The sequence below is a fragment of the Molossus molossus genome, unplaced genomic scaffold, assembly GCF_014108415.1.
Source record: "Molossus molossus isolate mMolMol1 unplaced genomic scaffold, mMolMol1.p scaffold_m16_p_2, whole genome shotgun sequence".
Lineage (NCBI taxonomy): Eukaryota > Metazoa > Chordata > Mammalia > Chiroptera > Molossidae > Molossus > Molossus molossus.
In genome coordinates this window covers 118,121,706-118,136,030 of record NW_023425355.1, presented here as the reverse complement: position 1 = coordinate 118,136,030, position 14,325 = coordinate 118,121,706, and the positions used below count along the sequence as shown (strand labels likewise).

The 14,325-nt window shown below is 36.1% G+C and overlaps 1 non-coding gene across 1 annotated transcript; it reads left to right on the top strand.

The window, feature by feature from the left end:
- Nucleotides 1–13,886: 13,886 nt before the first annotated feature.
- LOC118636794 lies at nt 13,887–13,990 on the top strand. The gene has a single exon (XR_004960775.1). It is a non-coding gene; the product is annotated as a U6 spliceosomal RNA (small nuclear RNA).
- The last annotated feature ends 335 nt before the right edge of the window (nt 13,991–14,325 follow it).

The window sequence follows — 14,325 nt, the reverse complement described above, 5'->3', positions numbered from 1 at the left end:
GAATTTCAATGAGAAGAATATAAATAAATGAAGAAAGAGAAATTTAAAGCACAGACATATTTCCTTGTTTTTGTTTTTAATAAGTGTATCAACTCTTCCTTCCAAATCAGTTGAAAATCTCTGAGAAAGAGCAGAGTTGTTTCCTTAGTAGAATAAAATGTCCTGAATAATCAAAATAATGTGTTCAGAGTTGTTATTCAAAGTAACAGTTTAGTTAAAGGATGACAAGGAGAGATGAAATTATGTTCAATGCAAAACAAAGCTAACATCATTAGAGATGCTACTTCAGGAATAATATATAACCTTTATTACTCTGTTGATATATAGTTATGACAATAAATAGATATTGTTTTGAGTTGATAACAGCATTTTATCAATTCCAGAATGTATATATCATGTAGGTTCTTGATTTAATGTACACATGATTAAAAGGAGATCAAAGGAAAACTCATTTTTCATATGAAAATGAAAGGGAATGAAGAGAGATAACTACATATGCTTTGCTCAACCCTGCTACAATAAATTGTATCACATTGAAAACATTTTTATTAGATTTTAAACCTGTTGATTGATGAGCTATTTTTAATATTCTTTCTCTTGTAGATGCATCGGGTGTGCACACACATAATGCAATTCATTTCTCATGTGGAGAAACACTTAAAATTGAATAAAAACAAACACCCTTCTAATCTTATGACATTTGGAAAACAGCATGTAGAAAAGAAATTAGAGTATGGATTTGGCAGTAAAACAAAATGACAGAATTGGATTCCCTCATCTATTCTCCAGCTTGAGGGAACTCTAAATTAAGTAGGTGATAAAGAGGGTAAAATAAGTCAACCATAAATAAAGTCAACTATTTAAAAAACCAACTATTCCAAAAACATTTTATTTTTAATTAAATTTATTGGGGTAATATTGGGTTAATAACATTATATAAGTTTCAAGCATACAATTATATGTCACTTGTATACTGCATTGTTTGCTCACCACCAAAAGTTGAGTCTTCTTCCATCATCATATATTTAACCCCTCTTTACCCTCTTTATCCCCCAATCTCCCTTCTCCTCTGGTAACCAACCACCATACTGTTACCTGTGTCTATGAGTTTTCTTTGTTCATTTGTTGCTTTATATCCCACATGAGTAAAATCATTTGCTTCTTGTTTTTTTTCTGTCTGACTTATTTCACTTAGCATAATAATCTCAAGATCCATCCATGTTGTCGCAAATGGCACTATTTCATCCTTTCTTATGGTGGAGTAGTATTCCATTATATAGATGTTCCACATCTTCTTTATCTACACTTTCACTGAAGGACACTTAGGTTGTTTCCATGTCTTGGCTACCATGAATAATGCTGCAATTAACAGAGGGGTACATATAGCCTCACAAAAAATGTTTTCAAATTTTGGGTGTAGATACCCAAAAGAGGGAATACTGGGTCATGTGGTAGCTCTATTAATTCTCTGAGGAATCTACATACTGTTTTTCTTTGTTGTTGTTTTTAAAACTTATCTTTATTGTTGAAAGTGTTACAAATGTCCCCCTTTTTATCCCCAGTTGACTCTCTCCACCCCACTCCCATCCACCCCGGCCTATTTTCTGTGTCCATGGGTAATGCATATATACATATAAGTTATTTGGTTAATCTCTTCCCACCCCACTTACCCCCCTTTTCTTTGAGATTCATCAGTCTGTCCCATGCTTCCATGTCTCTGGATCTATTTTGTTCATAAATTTATTGTGTTTATTAGATTCCACATATACGTGAGATCATGTGATACTTACTTTTCTCTGGCTTATTTCACTTACCATAATACTCTCTGGGTCCCTACATGCTGTCTCAAATGGTAAGAAATCCTTCTTTTTTATAGCTGCATAGTATTCCATTGTGTAAATATACCAAAGCTTTTTTATCCACTAATCTACTGATGGGCACTTGGGCTGTTTCCAGATCTTAGCTATTGTAAAAAGTGCTGCTGTGAACATAGGGGTGCATATATTCTTTCTGATTGGTGTTTCAGGCTTCTTAGGATATGTTCCTAGAAGTTGGATCACTAGGTCAAATGGAAGTTCCATTTTTAATTTTTTGAGGATACTGCATACTGTTTTCCATAGTGGCTCACCAGTTTACACATCCACAAGCAGTGAATGAGGGTTCTTTTTTCTCCACATCCTCGCCAACATTTGTTAGTACTTGTTTTTTTATAATAGCCATTATGACAGGACAGGTGTGAGGTGGTATCTCATAGTAGTTTTCATTTGCATTTCCCTTACAACAAGCAAAGTTGAAAGTCTTTTCATATATCTCCTGGCCATTTGTATATCTTGGGAAAAGTATCTGTTCAGGTCCTGTGACTGTTTTTGTTGTTGTTGTTGTTATTCCTCACCCAAGCATATTTTTCCATTCATTTTTAGATAGAGTGGAAGGGAGGGAGAAAGAGAAAGAAAAACATCAATTTGAGAGAGACACACTGATTGGTTGCCTCCTGCATGACCCCAACCAGGACCGGGGATCAAACTTACAACCCAGGTACATGCCCTTGACCGGAAATCAAACCTGAGACCCTTTAGTCCATGGGCTGACTGCAACCATTGAGCCAAATCAGCCAGGGTCTCTGATGGTTTTTTATTTTTATTTTTTTATTTTTTTTAACTTCAACATTATTTTATTATTGTATAGGTTACATATCTAAAAGCAAAAATAATATACATTTTCTTTTTATCTACGGTAACAAAATTCTAATTGTAACTACTACTCTGGTAACAGATGCAATGTTGCTTCAAAACACTAACTGAACATTTCCATTGAAATAATATCCAGATATATTTACTCAGTGAAAAAGAATAGCATGAAAGAACTTGCATAATAGAAATACTAGTTGATTTTTATGCCTACAATTAATTACCCAATATCCTTACTGTCTTATTAGAAAATTAAAAAAAGTATGAAATCCAAATTTCCAAAGAGATTCATCAATAATGTATAGTTTTTGTCCAGCTGGTGTGGCTCAGTGGTTGAGCGTCGACCCATGCACCCAGAGGTCACCAAGAGGTCACTGGTTCGATTCTGGGTTAGGACACATGCCCAGGTTGTGGGCCCGTTCCCCAGTGGGGGGCATGCAGGAGGTGGCCAGTCATCTGGTGGTTCTCTCTCATCTGATTTTTTAAATTGGATTGTTTATTTGTATTTGTTGTTGTTGACTTGTATGCATTCTTTATATATTTTGGATATTAGCCCCTTATTTTTGGTATTATTTGCAAATTATCTTCTCTCATTCTGTTTAGAGCCTTTTTGTTTTGTTGATGGTTTCTTTGCTGTGTGGAAGCTTTTTAGTTTGATATAGTCTCATGCATTTATCTTTGCTTTTCCTTCCCTTGCCTTTGGAGTCAAATTCACAAAAGCCTCTCTGAAACCAAGGTCCGTAAGTTTAGTAACTATGTTTTCTTCTATGTATTTTTTTCAGCTCTTATATTTAAATATTTCATCCATTTTAAGTTAATTTTTATGTATGATGTGAAATAAAAGTCTAGTTTCATTCCTTTGCATGTGGCTTTCCAATTTTCCCAGTACTATTTATTGAAGAGGCTTTCCTTTCTCTGTTGTAAAAACATTTCATTTTCTTTTTTATCAATCCTCACCTGAGGATATTTTTTCCATTGATTTTTAGAGAGAATGGAAGGGAAGGAGGGGGACGAAAAGAGAGAGAGAGAGAGAGAAACATCGAAGTGAGAGAGACATCAATTTGTTGCCTCCCACACACACCTCAACTGGGGATTGAACCTGTAATGTAGGTTTGTGCCCTTGACCAAGAATTGAACCTGTGACCCTTCAGTGCAGGGGCTGACGCTCTAACCATTCAACAACATTGGCCAGGGAAACATTTCATTTTTAAATGTGCCAGTGATCTATTTGTCTACATTTACTCCAACACTTTTCTTTAACTCATAAATTTTTGAAAGCTTGCCTTTGTGGCAAGTTACTAACAATGAGTTCAATCTCTTTCAATCTAGTAAAACCAAGTCTACTCAAAGTGGCCTATACTTACAACTTTGCATTTTGAAAGCTAGCAAGCTTTTATAAGAAATGCAATTCTGGCCCTGGCCGGTTTGGCTCAGTGGTTAGAGCATCGGTCTGTGGTCCAGAGAGACCCGGGTTCGGTTCCCACTAAGGACGCGTGCCTTGGTTGCAGTTTGTCCCTGGCCCTGGTTGGTCGTGCGGGTGGCAGCCACTCGATGTGTCCCTTCACGTCGATGTTTCTCTCTCTGTGTCTCTCTTCCTCTTTCTCCCTCCTACTCTATCTGAACAAAAAGTGAAAATATGTCCTCGAGTGAGGATACAAACAGAAATGCAATTCTGGCCTAGCTGGTGTGTCTCAGCGGATTAAGCACTGTTCCTTGGACTGAAACGTCCCAGCTTGATTCCCTGTCAGCACACATGCCTGGCTTGTGGGCTCGATCCCCAGTAGGGGGCATGCAGGAGGCAGCTGATCAATGTTTCTCTCTCACATAGATGTTTCTATCTCTATCTCTCTCCCTCCCTCTCGCTGTAAAAACAACAACAACAACAATAAAAAACATATTTAAAAAAAAAAGAAATGTAGCCTGGCCAGTGTGGCTCAGTGGTTGAGCATCAACCCATGCACCAAGAGGTCACTGGTTCCATTACCAGTCAGCACACATGCCCAGGTTGTGGGCCCCATCCCCAGTGGGGGGAATGCGGGAGGCGGCCAATCAATGCTGTCTTTCATCAATGTTTCTATCTCTCTCTCCTTCTCCCTTCCTCTCTCTCTAAAATCAATAAAAGAAAAAAATGTAATTCTGCCTCTACAGTGATAAAAATTAGAAACCTCCAATCAATAGTGCTAATAAAATTTTGAAATCTATTTTTAACATACAAAGTCAAGAAATGGCTTGTAAGATTGATTCTACTTCACTGCAGATGTATTAATATGTTATTTGTATTTCAGATGTAAAAGACTTATTTCACTATAAATGTAAAAATAGTGACGTCAACTTTAGTTTTAAATTATTAAATTATTTTTATGTCTATGTAGTTTACAAAATATTATTTAGAACTACATACTTGGGAACTACTTTAATGTATTAGGTTAATTTTTATTAATTCCTAACAGTATAGCTTCTATTGACCAAATGCATTTTTTAATCTATTATTATTTTTTAAATGTGCCTTTTTATAGGATAGATAGGTAGATAAGTTCTACTTCCTATGCTGGCATTAAAGCAATTATTTAGCATTCTGGTAATAAGAACAGAGATTGATCATGTATTTGCTGCTATACAGGAAAAAATTTTACTTAGGAATAGTAACTTCAAAAGATAAAAAAGCACATTGTCAGTTGGTGCCATCTAGTGCTGAACAGAGGATGGGTGAAATTCTATTACAAATACAGAGGAAACAAAGAGTACAGGGCTACCTAGTGATTATTTTAGCACTTCAAAACAATAGGATGGATAAAACATGTTTAGGAGCTACTTCACAAATCTAAAATACTTTCAATTTTTAGACAGCATCAAATTTTATTTCATCCCATAGATGATGACTCTCTAAAGCAAAGGTCAGCAAACTATCATTTATAGGCCAAGTGCAGCCTGCCACCCGTTTTTGCACAGTGCATGAGCTAACAATGGGTTTCACATGTTTACATAGTGAAAAGATTAAAAGGAATAATAATATTTTGTGACATGATAATTGTATAAAATTCTATTTCAGTGTCTATAAATAACATTTACTTGGAACACAACTATTCCTATTTGTTTCTATGTTATCTGTGGGTTTTTTTTTAGAGCTACAATGAACAGATTGAGTAATTGCAACTATATGTGGCCCACAAAGCCTAAAATTCTTCCTATCTGGTCCTTTACAGAAAATATTTGCTGACTACTGCTCAAAAATATGTTGGATTTTGAAAACCACTCCAAGAAAGAATGAACACACGCATATATTATATTGAGTATGTGTAATATACATGCTTATATATGTGTGTGTATACCTGTAGTTTGTTTAATACATCTATTTGTTGTATTATTAATTCAGTTCCAATTAAACATTACTTTTCATAAGGACAGAATACCATTGTATTGTACAGCTTCATACACGAGGAATCTAAGGTATAGGCTTCTAGTTTGGGTTTCATTATTTTTTCCTTTATTCCTATTTTTATGGATGTTTCACACTTCATCCTGAGTATATAAAGCCTGCAAGATATTCCTGAGATCCACAGCCCTGCATCTTGTATTACACTGTTCAAAAGTGTTTAAAACCATCTTGGTGACTTCTTTACAAAAGAGTTGTAAAGCAATGATCAACATTTCCCAAAATTTAACAAAAGGTATTGAGATTCTATGAGCATTGCTGGAGGAGGACAGGCAAGTCCCCATTGTCCTTTCTGAAGATTTTGATAGCATGATGTCTCTACAAAATATAAACAGACCCATATGGTATTTGTCTTTCTCTGACTGGCTTATTTCACTTAGCATAATACTCTCCAGGTACATCCATGCTGTTGCAATGGGTAAGATTTCACTTATGTATGAAATCTAATGAACAAAAATAAAACCAAACAAACAAAATAGAAACACACTAATTGAGACAGAGAACAGACTGACAACTGTCAGAAAGGAGGGGTTTGGAGACTAGGTGAAAAAACTGAAGGGATTACTCAAAGAAAAAATATCATAGACACAGACAACAGTATGGTAATTACCAGAGAGAAAGGGGGATGGGAGCAAGTAGAAGAGGATAAAGGGGGGATAAAAGGTGACAGTAGGAAACTTGACTTTGGGTGGTGAACACACAATGCAATATACAGATGATGTATTATAGAATTGTACACTTGAAACCTATATAATTTTATTAACCAATGTCACCCTAACACATTCAATAACAATAGAAAAAATGAAGTTGTGCAGAAAAAAAAATGTGAACAAGTCCAAAGGAATATAAAGATGCCGATGGTAAAGGTTAGAAAACTCCAATAAAAGTACTCTAAGAAACATGCAGGTATTATGGCTGCTTTTTACATGGAAAAGGGAAGAATGGAAAAATCACATGAAGGAAACAAATTAATGTGCTGTTTACTGCTGTAAACATTAGGCTGCTATGCTTATGACAAAATAATTTTGATACACACTTGAGATTTGTCTGATATTTATCCTCTCAGACTTCCTTTTTTTTTTTTATGAATTTTTATTTATTTTTTTGTTACAGATATTTTACCTTTTTACCCCATTGGCACCCCCCACCCTACCCACCCTCCACCCTGAACCCGGCTTAGTTGTCCATGTCCATTGGTCATGTATACATGCATATAAGTTCTGTGGTTTATCTCTTCCCACCCCCCCACCCCCCTACCCCCCATCCCCTCTTCTGAGGGATGTCAGTCTGTGCCCTACTTCCATGTGTCTGGGTCTACTGTATTCCTCAGACTGTTATGTTCATTATATTCCGTATATAAGTGAGATCATGTGGTATTTGTCTTTTTCTGCTTGGCTTCTTTCACTTAGGATAATACTTTCCAGGTCCCTCCATGTCGTCTCAAAGGATAAGAGATCTTTCTTTCTTACAGCTGCATAGTACTCCATTGTGTATATGTACCACAGCTTTTTGATCCATTCGTCTACTGGTGGACACTTGGGCTGTTTCCAGATCTTAGCTATTGTAAATAGTGCTGCTATGAACATGGGGGTACATATATTCTTCCTGATTGGTGTTTCAGGCTTCTTAGGGTATATTCCCAGCAGTGGGATCACTGGGTCAAATGGAAGTTCAATTTTTAATTTTTTGAGGTAGCACCATATTGTTTTCCATAGCGGCTGCACCAGTCTGCATTCCCACCAGCAGTGTATTAGAGTCCCCTTTTCTCCACACCCTCGCCAACACTTGTTTGATGATTTGTTGATGGCGGCCATTCTGACAGGTGTGAGGTGATACCTCATTGTTGTTTTAATTTGCATCTCCTCTCAGACTTCCTTCACACATAGAATTCACTTGTAATTTGGTTTGTAAAACATTAAGACAACAAAATAAATTTTAAGATGCATGTGTTTGCAGATAAGCATTTAAATTTTTATTTCTCCCTCCATTTCGCAACCTTAATTTTACTAATATCTATGATATGTGAAGATAGTACAAAAACAATTCTTATATAGATGGAATACTCTGTAGAAAATGCATACAAGGTCCCCACTCTAACCTCCCTGGACCAATAAAAGATAATCGTCATCAATATTCCTGCCAATACTTGTTGGGAAACAGAAATGAGTTGGCTCCTGTTAGGAATGGTGTTATATTGTTGGGCCAGGGACCCAGAACTACTTCAGTCTCACCTAGTCCATCAAGATCTTTCCTATCACCTTTCTGAGGAAGACACATAAGAGGCACAGAAAATAAAGAAATCCTTTATTATTCAATGGGGCTTTGGCCCTGAACCTCAAAGTAGAGCAGTACTATCAGATGATCTAGACCACCTGGCAAGCTCCATGATCTTTGACCCATAGGAGAAATACTCAGAGGCCAGAATCAAACAGGTTGAATAGCCTTCTGGTTTCCAGAGCTCCACAATCAAAAGTTTTTGTTTACTATTTCAGCTAGACAAAAGGCTGCCATTTTCACATTAAATGCTGGCCCTTTGATCCCACTTCTGTGAATGGAAAACAAAGATAGAGCTTCTCAGATCAAATCAAACCTTGTGGGTGAAGAGTGAGAGCATGGGGAAAGGAAAAATCAAGTTCATTTCAGAAGGCTAAGCACTTAGAATACTAAATCCAATCAAGGATTGACCCACCAGATGAGGACCCTTGCACATTGGGTGCACACATTTTTTTTGTTTGTTTTCATCATAACATTTTATTGAAGATGAAATAATGAGGAAAGAGAACCTTGGCTCTTTCATAAGGATCATTAGTGATTTACTAATGGGAAAATACACTTCATTGGTTTTAACATTTGGAAATTACTCCTTTTACTGATCAAAATTTTGCCTCTATTTCCCTTGTAACTTTCTATAAGTGACTGCTTCTAGCTCTTCCCTATAGAATAGAAAATTTTTTTATCTATCTTTCTAGGTTCTTTTGTCTGGTCTAATAAGTAAATTGACATAAGACAGAATAATATAAGAAAAACGAATTTAATTTTGTATCTATTGGAGCCTCACAAAGACATGAGAGGCTCAAAGAGTCAGGCAACTGAAGCTTATATACCATTCTGAGCTAAGGAGAAGGGAGTAGGGGGTCTGTGGCTTCAAAGGGAAGGAAGAAATTTCACAGGAAGATGGGAATGTAACCACATATAAATTTCATTTTTTTAATATGACTTTTTCTCCTTTTGATTCAAAGTGGCCTCATCCAGCACCCTGACTCACTTGCCTCCTTCCTTGCATGACTACTCTTTAATCATTAAGCCCTCAGGACCATGAGGTTCTGATCAGCATCAATTAATCTTAGGAACAAGCTCCTGATCTGTTCACCACAAAAACAGAGATTTGGTCAAACTGAAGATAATATCTAGGTCTCAGATGTGTTTCAGATCCAGTCCCAGAAAAGAGATGAAACCAGATGAAGTGACACCATGGCTGACATCGGAACCAGATGCACTGATCAACTACCCCATATCCTAGTGCTACCAATCAGTAGAGACCACAAACCTAACTTCCTTAGTCACCATGATTAATGATTTTCCCTTATATACCCCATGCCCTGGAAGCCATTAAGTAGTCAGGTCTTTGCGTATTAGCTTATCTATGACTCCAGGTGTGGGCCACTTCCTTAACTAATAAACCCTTACTTTCTTTGCTGAAAGCTCCTGTTGATGTCTTCTTGGATTTTGATACATGCAGGCAAACTGGCCCCTTTAGTTCAGTGACAGGAACAGCAAATGTTTGTGTTGAGATAAAAAAATGTCCAAACCAGCAGAGAATTTTTATGAATTTATTTGAGCCAAACTGACAGCATCTGCTGGGAAGCAAAATCTCAATGAATATGGACAATGCTCCAGAGAATGGCAGTTTTGGAACATATTTTATACATTAGAATCAAAGGAAGATATATAAGAAGGGTTACATGAAATCCACTAGTGGTAGATTAAGAAAGTGGGAGAAAACAAAGTGGGGGAATCTCTAGGATTAGATAAAAGGCAAATAGGAAAAACACATACTTCTTTTACATTGCTGGGTACAGGATAGTTAATAATTAACAAGGTAAAAATGAGGGGTTCTATGGTCTCCTGCTCTGGTGGTCTTGTGCTTTGGTGCCTGTGGTTGTGACTTTGAGGGGTAGGAAAAGAAAATTACTCTGACATTTCAAAGGTATGTTATCCTAGACGTGTAAGAACAATGGACAGGGCTCACTTAAGGTAAAGAATGATCTTTACTAAGGAAGCTATAGGCCTGGGACATGACTACTAGCTATAACTTGCTCAGTTAGGAATTTGTGACCAGACCATCCTGTGTGGTTAGTCACTGCACTTGTCATGCCTGACATATAGCCCCTGTGCTTGTTAGGATTATTGCACAGCCCCCTTTTTGTTCACATTTGGTAAATAAATGTTTTCCATGACACGCAGAAACAATGGAACACAGAGAGAACTTTGAACAAATAGGCCCTGCTGAGTTCCCCCGGCCCACCATACCCACCCTACACTCTTTGTAGTTATCTCTAGTGATAGTGATCTTCCTCGACCTAAATTATTTTAGTCAGTTAAGGGGAGGATAAAAGGTCTTCCTGAGTCTTTTGGGCCTTGACTGTCTTCAGCTCAAAATAATCCACACGTCAAATTCTGGGGAGACTTGTTCTGAACCCCTTCAGACCTCTGGATGTATACAAGTAAAGATGATGTAATAATTATTCAAGAAGCTGCTGGTTTTGCAGAATTTACCCTTTATCGCTTCAAATAAAAAAACTTAATTGCTATGCCTTCTCCACACATACACAAAGGTAGCAAAAGGTATGTCAATAAAAAGAACCTTAATCTCTGAAAATTTTAGAAAAAAAAAATTTATTTGGATCTATCTGAGGACTATAGCCCATGAGCTGAGCTTCAAGAAACCTTGAAACAGTGCTCCAATTTCAGAAAAGTGAGGGGCACTTATATAGGCACATGTATAAGCGAAATGTACACCTGGTATCTCAGAGTTTCCACTAGGGTAGATGCATTTCAATGATTAAATTTTTAAACAAATGGAAGGAATACATAGAAAAGATAAGTTTGGATCTGCAAACAAATTGCCTTGAAACTGCAATGCATTTTATCTGGGTGTAGAAAGAATAGGTATTGCTTGTTGTTTTTTTTGTTTGTTTTGTTTTGTTTTTGTAATCATTGACCTTTAGTTTGAACATTTTGTAGGTCTTATATATGACTACCTCCCCGCATCTCATGGTTTACCTTAGGAGGAATTTAGATTGGCTCCTTGTTCTCTCTTGGTTACTGATAAAGTCAGAGAAGCTGAAGCACCCTTTCTTTTCTCAGGTAACATCTGAATGCTTGAGGAACCCTGACTTTAGGAAACCACAATCTTTTAAAGTAGCGGATGTTAAATCTGCCCAACCTTTGCGTTAGACATGCTTTATTATTCTGAACAGCAAACAAATCTGCCCTTTATCCTCTACCCCAGAGGGAGATATTATTTCTATTTTCTAATCTCTTTACCCTACAAATATCCTTGAATAGATAATTCAGAATGAAAGCTGATGCAAGATATGCAAAATGTGACTCTTAGATAATTATCTCCCAATTACATATATGCATATAGTATGTATACTCTTCACACTCATAACAGTTAATTTTTGCATAAATTGGATTCATTTTTATATACTGGTGACATAATTTCTTAAAATAATTATTTTATTTTTCAATTACAGTTGGCATACAATATTAGTGTCAGGTGTACAACAGTGATTAGACATTTATATAACTTACAAAGCGATCACCTTGATAAGTTTAGTATTCATCTGACACCATATATAGTGATTACAATATTATTGACTATATTTCCTAGGCTATACTTTACATTTATTTTTAGTTTTAAATTAATTCATTTGCTTTTTTGTTACAGATGACCCTCCTTTTTCCCCCACTGACATTGTCCTTCCCGCTCCCATCTCCCCTTCACAATATTGTTGCCTATGTTCATTAGTTATGCATATTTGTGTATAAGTTCTTTGGTTTATCTCTTCCCGCCCTCTCAACTCCCCTCCCTCTGAGCTTTGTCAGTCTATATCCTACTTCCATGACTCTGAGTCTATTTTGTTTATTAGCTTATTTTTTTTCATTATATTCTACAAATAAGTGAGATCATGTGATATTTGTTTTTCTTTTATTGGCTTATTTCACTTAGCATAACACTCTCCAGTTCCTTCCATGTTGTCACAAAGGGTAAGAAATCTTTCTTACAGCTTCATAATAGTTTATTTTGTATATGTACCACAGCTTTTTTATCCACTCATCTACTTATGGAAACTTGGGCTGATGTCAGATCTTACCTATTGTAAATAGTGTTGCTATGAACATAGGGGTGCATATATTCTTTCTGATTGGCATTTTGAGCTTCTTAGGATATATTCCTAGAAGTGGAATCACTGGGTCAAATGGCAGTTCCATTTTAAATTTTTTAAGGCAACATCATATCGTTTTCCATAGTGGCTGCACTAGTCCACATTCCCACCAGACTGGTCCCCTTTTCTCCACACCCTCGCCAGCACTTGTTGTTTGATGATTTGTTGATGCAGCCATTCTGGCAGGTGTGAGGTGATACCTCATAGTCATTTAAATTTGCATCTCTCTGATTATTAGTGATAATGGACATTTTTTATATATTTCTTGGTGATCTATATGTCCTGTTTGGAGAGGTGTTTATTCAGGTCTTCTGTTCATTTTTTAATTGGATTCTTTGTCTCCCCTTTGTTGAGTTGTGTGAGTACTCTATTTATTTTGGAAATAAACCCCTTATTTGATGTATCATTGGTAAATATGTTCTCCCATACCATGGATTCCCTTTTAATTTCAATGCTAGTTTCTTTTGCTGTGCAGAAGCTTTTTAGTTTCATGTAGTCCCATTTATTAATGTTTCCTTTGTTTCTCTTGCCCTAGGCAATGTATCAGTGAAAATTCTGCTATGTGTGATGTCTGAGATTTTGCTACCTACATTTTCTTCTAGGATTTTTCTAGTTTCATGAGTGACATTTAAATCTTTTACCCATTTTGAGTTTTTATTCTTGTGTATGGTTTAAGTTGGTGGTCCATTTTCATTTTTTTTTTTTTTTTATGTAGCTGTCCAATTTTCCCAACACCATTTATTGAACAGACTATCTTTACTTCATTGTATGTTCTTACCACCTGTGTGAAATATTAATTGAGGATAATTGGGTCAATTTCTAAGTTCTCTGTTCTGTTCCATTAATCTGTATGCCTATTCTTGTGCCAGTGCCAGGCTGTTTTATTATAATAGTTTTGTAGTATAACCTCATATCCGGAATTGTGATTCCTCCCACTTTGTTCTTCATTTTTAAGATTACTGTGGCTATTTGGGGTCTTTTTGGTTCCATATAAGCTTTTGGAGTATTTAGTCTAGATCTGTAAAATATGTCGTTGCTATTTTATTGGGATTGCATTGACTCTATAGATTGCTTTGGTAGTATGGACATTTTAATTATGTTAATTCTTCCAATCCATGAACATGGTATATGCTTCTACTTTTTTATATCTTCCTCTATTTCCTTTTTTAATGTCCTGTAGTTTTCTGAAAACAGGTCTTTTACCTCCTTGGTTAAATTTATTCCTACATATCTTAATTTTTTTTTGTTGTAATGGTAAATGGGATTGTTTTCTTCTTTTCTCTTTCTGTGTGTTCATTATTGGTATATAAAAATGTGCTCACTTTGGCAGCAAATATACTGAAATTGGAATGACACAAAGATTATCATGGCCCCTGCACAAGGATGACACGCAAATTTGTGAACCATTAAAAAAAAAAGTCAATGATTTTTGGGTGTTGATTTTGTATCCTGCTACTTTGCCAAATTCATTTATTCAATCTAGTAGGTTTTTGGTAGTCTTTAGGAATTTCTATGTACAATATTATGTCATCTTCAAATAATGACACTTTCACTTCCTCCTTTCCAATTTGGATACTTTTTATTTTCTCTTCTTGCTTGGTTGCTGTGGCTAAGACTTCCAGTACTATGTTGAATGAGAGTGGCAAAAGTGAACATCCGTGTCTTGTTCCTGTTCTTAAAAGAAATTATTTTAGTTTTTCCCATTGAGTATGATGTTGTTGGCTATAGTTCTGTCATATATGGCCTTTATTAT